The 10,576-nt window shown below is 30.2% G+C and overlaps 1 long non-coding RNA gene across 1 annotated transcript; it reads right to left on the reverse strand.

Annotated features, from left to right (window-relative positions):
• Positions 1–1,182: 1,182 nt before the first annotated feature.
• On the reverse strand, positions 1,183–9,620 carry LOC145270404 (uncharacterized). The gene is made up of 3 exons (XR_013865344.1): positions 9,519–9,620; positions 7,180–7,414; positions 1,183–3,460 (listed from the first exon to the last, which is right to left on the reverse strand). It is a non-coding gene; the product is annotated as an uncharacterized LOC145270404 (long non-coding RNA).
• Between the last annotated feature and the right edge of the window lie 956 nt (positions 9,621–10,576).

Consider the following 10,576-nt stretch of genomic DNA (forward strand, 5'->3'; position numbering starts at 1 on the left):
TTTTATTAGGCAAGTTAATATATTCTGATATGAATTCATATGAATAGTTATTATCCCAGTGATCGCTTAATTGAACAAGTTTGGTCTTCTATGCATTGTGTTTAAATATTTCTTAAGATTTTTTATTAGGCAAGTTAATATATTCTGATATGAATTCATATGAATAGTTATTATCCCAGTGATCGCTTAATTGAACAAGTTTCGTCTTCTATGCATTGTGTTTAAATATTTCTTAAGATTTTTTATTAGGCAAGTTAATATATTCTGATATGAATTCATATGAATAGTTATTATCCCAGTGATCGCTTAATTGAACAAGTTTGGTCTTCTATGCATTGTGTTTAAATATTTCTTAAGATTTTTTATTAGGCAAGTTAATATATTCTGATATGAATTCATATGAATAGTTATTATCCCAGTGATCGCTTAATTGAACAAGTTTCGTCTTCTATGCATTGTGTTTAAATATTTCTTAAGATTTTTTATTAGGCAAGTTAATATATTCTGATATGAATTCATATGAATAGTTATTATCCCAGTGATCGCTTAATTGAACAAGTTTGGTCTTCTATGCATTGTGTTTAAATATTTCTTAAGATTTTTTATTAGGCAAGTTAATATATTCTGATATGAATTCATATGAATAGTTATTATCCCAGTGATCGCTTAATTGAACACGTTTGGTCTTCTATGCATTGTGTTTAAATATTTCTTAAGATTTTTTATTAGGCAAGTTAATATATTCTGATATGAATTCATATGAATAGTTATTATCCCAGTGATCGCTTAATTGAACAAGTTTGGTCTTCTATGCATTGTGTTTAAATATTTCTTAAGATTTTTTATTAGGCAAGTTAATATATTCTGATATGAATTCATATGAATAGTTATTATCCCAGTGATCGCTTAATTGAACAAGTTTGGTCTTCTATGCATTGTGTTTAAATATTTCTTAAGATTTTTTATTAGGCAAGTTAATATATTCTGATATGAATTCATATGAATAGTTATTATCCCAGTGATCGCTTAATTGAACAAGTTTGGTCTTCTATGCATTGTGTTTAAATATTTCTTAAGATTTTTTATTAGGCAAGTTAATATATTCTGATATGAATTCATATGAATAGTTATTATCCCAGTGATCGCTTAATTGAACAAGTTTGGTCTTCTATGCATTGTGTTTAAATATTTCTTAAGATTTTTTATTAGGCAAGTTAATATATTCTGATATGAATTCATATGAATAGTTATTATCCCAGTGATCGCTTAATTGAACAAGTTTGGTCTTCTATGCATTGTGTTTAAATATTTCTTAAGATTTTTTATTAGGCAAGTTAATATATTCTGATATGAATTCATATGAATAGTTATTATCCCAGTGATCGCTTAATTGAACAAGTTTGGTCTTCTATGCATTGTGTTTAAATATTTCTTAAGATTTTTTATGAGGCAAGTTAATATATTCTGATATGAATTCATATGAATAGTTATTATCCCAGTGATCGCTTAATTGAACAAGTTTGGTCTTCTATGCATTGTGTTTAAATATTTCTTAAGATTTTTTATTAGGCAAGTTAATATATTTCATAAACTTTTGTCTTTTTGTGTGACATTCTTTAGTCAATGTTCTCAGAAATCAAGGGGCTCCCTACATATGGCTCCCTTGTGAACTCTATATGACATTGGAATTGTTTGAATCTCTTTTGCAGTTGGTCTGCTAAGTATATGGATCCCTTTTTAACTCTATATGAAATACATAGATATTTGAATGTTCTTTAATGATCTTTTTTCTTCCGTATGTTTTTGCATACATATGGCTCCCTTGTGAACTTGACAAAAACAGTCTTGACAAAAACGGTTGGCCGGTTTTTTGATAGAAGCTGTCAAGCTGGCTCCTGTTTCGTGATGCTGGTATACCGTTTTGTGGTATGGATATTGGAAGATCATCAGATATTGTTTCCCGAATGTATTAAGATATGACGCAATGCATCTGACTTCTGTTCAAAAGAAGAAACACATAAGAAGAATGTAGTTAGTCTCCCACATGTGTTTTATGACTCAACCGATTCGATTTCTGTGCAAGAGCCAAACCACATACTTAACAAGAATGTGGTTTAACTCTTATAACGACTGGTATGATTGATACCTTCTTAAGATTCCAGTTTCTTCTCATATTGTAATAAGTTCTTGGTATTTTGTTATTTTCTCCCTATCTGCTCTGTTAAGGCCAGGAACATTAGAGACGCTTACTTCAACTTAAGTTTCTTTCTCTTTTTTTTTTTTTCATTTTCTCCCTATCTGCTCTGTTAAGGCCAGGAACATTAGGGACACTTACTTCAACTTAAGTTTCTTTCCTGTATGTCTTTTCATATGAGTCGACAAATTTGACTTCTGTGCAAAAGAAGAACCACATATTCCGCAAACATGTGGTTTCTCTCCCGTATGTGTTTTTATATGAGTCGACAAATTTGACTTCTGTGCAAAAGAAGAACCACATACTTTACAAGAATGTGGTTTCTCTCCCGTATGTGTTTTCATATGAGTTAACAAACTTGACTTCTGTGTAAAAGCAGAATCACATACTTCACATGAATGTGGTTTCTCTCCCGTATGTGTTTTAATATGCTGAAACAAAGTAGACTTTTGTGCAAAAGAAGAACAACATACTTCACAAGAATGTGGTTTCTCTCCTGTATGTGTTTTCATATGGATCAACAAACGTGACTTATAGGCAAAAGAAAAACCACATACTTCACAGGAATGTGGCTTGTCCCCCGTATGTGTTTTCATATGAGACAACAAATTTGACTTATGTACAAAAGAAGAACCACATACTTCACAAGAATGTGGTTTCTCTCCCATATGTGCTTTTATATGATTTAACAAAGTTGATTTCTGTGCAAAAGAAGAACCACATACTTCACAAGAATGTGGTTTGTCTCCAGTATGTCTTTTCATATGAGCCAACATATTTGACTTCTGTGCAAAAGAAGAACCACATACTTCACATGAATGTGCTTTCACTCCCGTGTGTGTTTTCATATGATCCAACAAACTTGACTTCCATGCAAAAGAAGAACCACAAACTTCACATGAATGTGGTTTCTCTCCTGTATGTTTTTTCATATGACTTAACAAGCCTGACTTCCATGCAAAAGAAGAACTACATACTTCGCATAAATGTGACTTCTCTCCTGTATGTTTCTTCATATGAATCAACAAATATGACTTTGATGCAAAAGAAGACCCACATACTTCACAAGAATGTCGTTTGTCTCCCATGTTTGATTGCATCTGATCCGCAAAAAGTATATTGAATTGAGTGTATGATAATAAGCTGATAGGTTTCAACTTTGGAGAATTTCTATGAAGGAATTTAGAATTATTTTAAAATGTTTTCAGTTAACAATGAAGAAAGGTGCTGCATCTATTACTGGAGTTCTTTTTATTGTTTCAAATTCTGGAAATATTCAATAAATATGAAAAAATAAAATTCATGTGGTAAAATTGAATTTATTGTTTATTTTCATTAAAAATATCCACAACATTTATTAAATTCAAAATAAAATGAGCATAGTTTTATGCAATACTTGTTGGTTAACAAAATTAACTTGTTTCTATTGTAAAATATTGAACTAAAATTTTCACATTGATTACTCGTATTTTGATTCTCCTTTCGTAAAAATCTAATTTGAAATTTTAAGATTTCACCAAGTTCTCTGACTATATGACCATGGGTTTTTGCAGATAATTTAGGAACTATTTTGTTTCCAAATGTTATCAATATTTTTTACTACACCTATACATACACACATTATATATATATATATATATATATATATATATATATATATATATATATAGTGAGTGACACCAAAAAAGTCCGCACTTGTAATTTTTCAAAACCAAAAATTTTAGCTAAATTAAATATAACTTCTAATTCACCTTTTATACCTCTATAATTTTTTGTTGTTTTATTTTACATACACTTATCAAAGCCCAGAGGCCACTCGAGTATAAGGGTCAATGAGTATGCAGTAGTCAATGGGATGTTAATCGTTAGTAGTGGAAATTTGGTAAATTGAATTACTTAAGGGGACGGTTCAACAAGAATTTGTTTATGTTGGACTTGAAGACGACTAAATTGTAGTCAACTGGAAAGCAAGCAAATGAAAGAGAGTACCACAGGCCTGCAGTTCTAAGAAAGAAGCTTTGTTCATGGAATGTACATTTAAGTTTAAGCACGGATAAAGAGTTGGGGAAATTATTGATAGTTGTTTTAGCTAGACGAGTGTTTTTCATACATGTTTCATATTTGACTTCTAATTGACATATTCTAGTGTTCGTGTCAATTTTAAAAAGTAACTTCTGATCAGGAAGGTAAAAAGAAACTCGGTGCAATTGAAAATTGTATTTTAATATAATTTTAGAACATTAATCCAACACAAATACAACATAAACACAATGAACTAGTTAATATTTAGTAGCATAGCATTGACAGTCTGCAATTTTGGGGGTTTTCTTTGAATTATTCTGTGGCAATACTCTGTACAAAGTTTTTTTTTTCAGATTTCAAATCTCATCATTGTGTCGCTGTTGCTTGATGTAATACCATACGTTTTTGATAGGATTGAGGTCTGGAGATTCTGCAGTCAATCCAAACACGGAATATCATTCTCTTCAAGGAACATCTTAACATTGCCAGTTGTGTGAATGAAGCATTATTCTGCATGAAGATGGTATTTTCATTCAAATTCTGGCCAAAGTAGTGTAGAAAATGCTCAGTTAACATATTAATGTACTTAGGCGAATTAATTCGACCTTGAAAGCGAAATATAGGACCTGGACAATTGGCACTAATAACGCCCACATTAAAACTGAACCTCTACCACCTTGCAACTATGCACATAGGATTAGTGCCAATTACTTTATTAGATAAACCAAAAAGGTGGAGATCACAAAGAGAAAGTCGAAGCATATGGATTAAATGTAACGTTGTATAATCTGAAACGACAAAAATTACCATTACAGATGTTTAGATGCCTAAAAGTTAAAGCTCATTTTTTGCTGCAGAGTTTTTTGACTTCTCGATTTTGTTATTTTTTAAATTGATATGAACACTAGCATATTTCAATTAAAAGTCGAATATGAACAGGTAAAATTATAGAGGAATAAAAGATGATTCAAATGAGGTATAAGGTTTAAACAGTTACATGCAATTTAGCTTAACTTTGCAGTTTTTGAAAAAAATACAAGTGCGGACTTTCTTTTTGCCGCCACTATATATACGGATGTATAGAAACTTTTTACTACTTATTACTATATTTTTATTATTAATGGTTCCCATATTGTGTTAAATACTATACTAGGCTTAGTAATTGATCATCACCCAGAATATATATGGTTTCCTTAAGCCAGATTACTCTTTATTGTTCTTCTTTATTTATAATTTTATTTCATTCCATAAGGGTAGATGCCTTGCATTTTACATCCATATATATTCCGTCATAACTAGTTTTTCAATCTCTCCAATGTTTTGCTAACCTTACTGTGAGTGACATGGCTCACATTTGTATAATTTCCAATAAACCGCTTGACACACACGTGTTTCTGAGGAGTCGTACCACTCTTGAATACTATGACGTTTTATAGATTACAGATTATTTCAATATTTTTTGTCAATTCATTCTTATATGGTATACAAACTGTGGTCTCTATAACATAAAGGCAGTATTCAGAAGCAATTTGACTATCTGGAAACATCTTGTGTCTTGCTCTCTGATGAAGGGTTTTTCTTAAACTTTCCACCTCATTTTAATATGTATTGTTATTATATTGTTATTAGTATGTATTGATTTTGCTCGGTGTTTTCGGAAACAGACTGTTATTTTCTTTACATTGTGAGGATTGTGAGGATTGAAGTGTTGATACTGGCTACATATTTAAAGATATATAGAGTGTTATTAGAGTCTTAATGATGTAAACCCCATGTAGCATAACATGGAAAATAAAAGACACAAGAGTTTGATTTGGAGTGGTATTATTATTTTGTTCTTTCGTCAGTGGCAATGTTGTTATAATGGAGGAGTATCTATTTTCAAATTTTGTGCAGGGATTGACTTCACTATTGAAAAAAAGGCAGTGGTGTCAATAACAATAAAAATAAATAAGAGGGAAATCTCGTTTTAGGAAAATAAGAGACAGTGGAAAAAAGGAGGTGGATTAATGATGTCTAGTGGTATTTCAGGGTGACCGGAGTAGTAGATGAGGAAACATATCAGAAGGCCCTAGCAAAAGTTAAATGGAAGATCTGGCTCGACATAAGGCAGGAGTATGAAAAAAATCCCATAGAGGTTTGTCACATGAGGCAGTGGATTCTAGTTGAGGCTATGGGCCCAGTCAGTCCTCAAAATACGGAGACAGACGTAAAAGAGGAAACCAATTAGAAAGTAAGGGACTAGTACATAAAACTAGAGAAGTAAATAGGCAGGTAGATAACTAGATATTAGTTATTGTGGTGAGGTGGGCCATATACAGAGATTCTGCAGGAAGCATATCCAAGCAAACGTGAGCACTCCATTCCTGTGATGCCTTATAAATGGAACAAGGGCATCAATGCACATAGTTGGTAATATGGGCGCATCAAATTCCTTTTCAATAAGAATTCAGGGAGAGAATTATAGCACTCTGTTGGATAGGGGAGCAGAGGTGTCAGTAATAAAATTTTTAAAGCCATCAGACAGAAACCTAATTGTGATAAAAACGTTAGTTTAAGAACAGCTAATGATGTCCATATTAATTGTAGAAGGGTTTGTTCGATTAAGATTAGGGATAGGAAGTCAGTCTATCCACAAGGACTTCTTTCTTCCAGAGCATCTCAACACAAGGGTCATACTAAACCACAACTTAAGAAAAATTGATTAGGATGTACTTTGATTTAGGAGTAATAAGAATATTCAATGAGTATATCGCTCTGGAAGATTATGTCTATATTTCATCAATAGTTCAGTTAGCACAGAAAATTCAGTTAGCAATAAGAATTACATTAAAACACCAGCATCTGCATATATACTTGAGAAGGAGCTGCAAAATAACTAAGTGTAGTGTGACTGGTAACATTATCGAGATTACCATGAATGATGAACAAAAGAGAAAAAAAATTGAAGGGAATAAAAATACCTCAAGAGATTTTGCTGAAGTGGAGCAGTTGAATCTCTACAGTTCCAGGTGATGATTGTCTGAAGACAGCGTTTCAATCCTACCCAAAGCCGGCCAGCCCAAAACGTGGTGAGACGACAACAACTACGGAAGCCAGTAATTGCAGTGAATGCAGTCAGGAGATTCAGTTTCTATCCGTCGCGGTTACTAACTGACAAAGGCCAGAGGAATACTTGGCCGAAACGTCCTGAAACAACTAATAAAAGATAGCGATAATTGTCCGCAATAAATAAAATTAATAAATACTGCTCATCTCAATGAATTCCAATTAAAATAATAAAAAATGTTGTGATTTGTTTGTATCGTTTGGATTATTTGGACTATTGTTCTCATCTTAAATGTTATTTTTACAATGTTTGCACAATAAATAACACTCAAGATGAGAACAGTAGTCTTAATAATTTAAATAATACAAACAATTATTCCTCATCTAAAAAAATCAGAACCTTAATATTGTAATTTGTTTAAAAATCATGATTATTTTTTAATTTAGTCAAAGTTGTTTGTAATTGTAGTTGTAGTTGAATGTATTTTTGAGAAAAATTAAAAATACAACATACGTTTCTTTAATTATCAGCATTCTTTAAACAAACGAACAGAAAATTTGATAACTGCATTTCCAAATAAATTAACAGAAAAACTCTTTGGTACATTTACGTGTGTAAAGTTTCTAATACATCGATCCCTCATATTGAAACCACTAGACGAGAATACAAACAGTTAATTAAAGAAAGGAGAAAACGACTAAATATAAAAAAGGCTAAAAATGGCTAAATTCGCAAAATTGGCTAAAAAGTCGATGTTTTCAAAATGGATGATCGATTTACTAGAATGTTGTATTAGAAACAAAGCACAACTTAAAAATTGTAAATATTGAAATTTTTTTGATAATCTGGTAGATTAGTGACAAGTACACAGGAGCATACCACTTTCATGCATGCGTCGACCATTTTGTTTTTTTACTTTAGACCAGTGAAAATCATTTAATATTCATAACTGTTTTCATTGTAAACAATAAAGAAGTTGTTCTGGTCAATGTCTAGAATCTTTCAACCTCCCTCCTCCCATAAACAACTTTTATGATTACCATTTTTATAAGTTTTGGGGAGTGCTGAAAACGAATATATGCTTTAACAGTGGCACAGAGAAATAGTTTTGAAATAGATTTGAAAAATGTAATTTTTTTTAAAAGTGGGGTATCACTTTTTATTATGAATTTAACGTAAAATGAGCACCCACTTTATGGCAAACTAGTGAATGGAGATAATTTTTTTTCTAATTTCATCTTTCAATAAAGCCCTAAGACATTAAAGAATAGAAAACATATATTTGTCAGTCCTTATGTTATCAGTGGTGACCATTTCTGCAAGTTTAATGGGATATTCATTTTCAGCATACAAAAAACTATAGAAATCGTCATCTGATTGTTAAGGTCAAAAGTAAGTGACAATTTACCAAAACGGCTTTCAGGCTCCCCCCCCACATTATCACCGTGTGGCCTGAATGTGAGTGCTCATTTGGTGCTAGTGCACTTATTGATCCGTGCTATTTTAAGAATAATATTTTCAAGTTTAATTAAAGTTTTATGATATCTTTTTTATTTTATTTAATTGTAAGTTTAAGTACAGAACAGGTACAAAAAAACCCTCTCCCCATGTTCAAAATGGCTTTCTAAAAATAAGATTATTATTTCAGCATAGATCAATAAGTGCACTAGTACCGCTCATTTTACATAAAATTAATAAATAAATAAATTTATTTAAAAAAAGTGATTCCCACTTTTAGAAATCCAATTCCTTGCGCCACTTTTGAAATATATATTTGTTTCAAGCACACCTGAAAAACTAAAAAAGTTTTCATTGTAAAGATTTTTTTTAGAGTTTTTTTTATTGCTTTACGTCAGATTCTAGACCATTAATTTTTTTTTTTTTATGTTCAAGTATTGAAAATAAAATAATAGATTAGGGATAATAATCCACTAAGAAAATTAAAAAAAAACAACATAAAAACAAAAACCATTAAACAATGAAAACCATTTAAGATTTATAGCTTTTTTCCCCCTTTGGTGAACGAAAAAACAACATTAGTTAAAAATATTTAAAATATATAAAATTATTTTTTTCTTTTTACATTTAAGTCAAGATTGAAAAGAAAAAACAATCGCCAATGAAAATTTTCAACAATAAATCAACATTTTCATTAGGATTATTCGCTTAGTAAATGTAGTTATCTCCCTTACATTTTTAACGTATTCTGCAAATGTGCAAAAATCGAAACTAAATTCATGTAGTAATACTTACGTTTTTGTTTTATAATCTGTTTTGGATTAACTTTATCTGCTTTTATAAATGAAAAGATTTTTCAAATGTGATGGACTTTACAAGCTCAACTTAACATTCAAGATGACGAACGGAAGAGCAAGTTCGCAGAAAACAAAATTGAAGAGGAAAATAAAAAAAAAGAAATCATTTCGAAATAGAACCGATCTATTTAAAATAAAATTAGTATAAAATTAGTATTATTTTATTTAACATTTTAATATTTACATGAGAGAGAACAGATTACAAGTTTCATCTTTATTAATTGTTTAATTCGTTGCACGTACAATTTAGTGGGGGGGGATTGATAGTTTTTTAAGCAGCCTTTTCGTATTTTTATTTATTTTTTTATTTATATATTTATTTACTATTTGTTTCCTGATTATTTTTATTGTGTTTGAAAGATTAAAGCCTAAAGTTAATCTGGTGCTTGTGCAGTTTATCAAATATTAAAAATGGAGATATTGGAAAAGTTATTCTGAAAAATGTATTTACGGCGTCGTCAGAAACTGACAAACGAAACTGACAATTTCAGTTAAATTTATTAGTTAAAGAAATTCTTTTTAAGAATCCCTTGAAAGATAAATATTAGCTTTCTATGACTATTTCAAAGATAATTAATAAAGTAAAGTCTTAAGTTATTAAATTAATATATATATATATATATATATATACCTTGTTTGTGCAAAAAAAAAAAAAAAAAAAAAAAATTAGCTCCCTCGCCCCAAGCTAGAGTTTTGCACAATCAAACAACGCATCCGTATTTGTCTAAATTAATAATTTTAAAAAATAATACCAATTTTTTCTAGTTATTTTTCTAAATGAATTTGGATTGAAATTATTATATATATATATTTTATATATATATTAGGTATGGGCAAAAATGGGCGGACAAAAATAGAAAGACGATTTATCGTAATTTTTTTTTTTGTAGGTGTCCAACTACTTTTTTTTTTTTTTTTAGATCAATATTAGTTTTCTGGGTCTATTTCAAAGATAATTAGTAAAGTCCTAAGATATTGAATTAAATAATAAAAAAA

This window comes from Euprymna scolopes, chromosome 46, assembly GCF_053919585.1.
Source record: "Euprymna scolopes isolate OS-2025 chromosome 46, ASM5391958v1, whole genome shotgun sequence".
NCBI lineage: Eukaryota > Metazoa > Mollusca > Cephalopoda > Sepiida > Sepiolidae > Euprymna > Euprymna scolopes.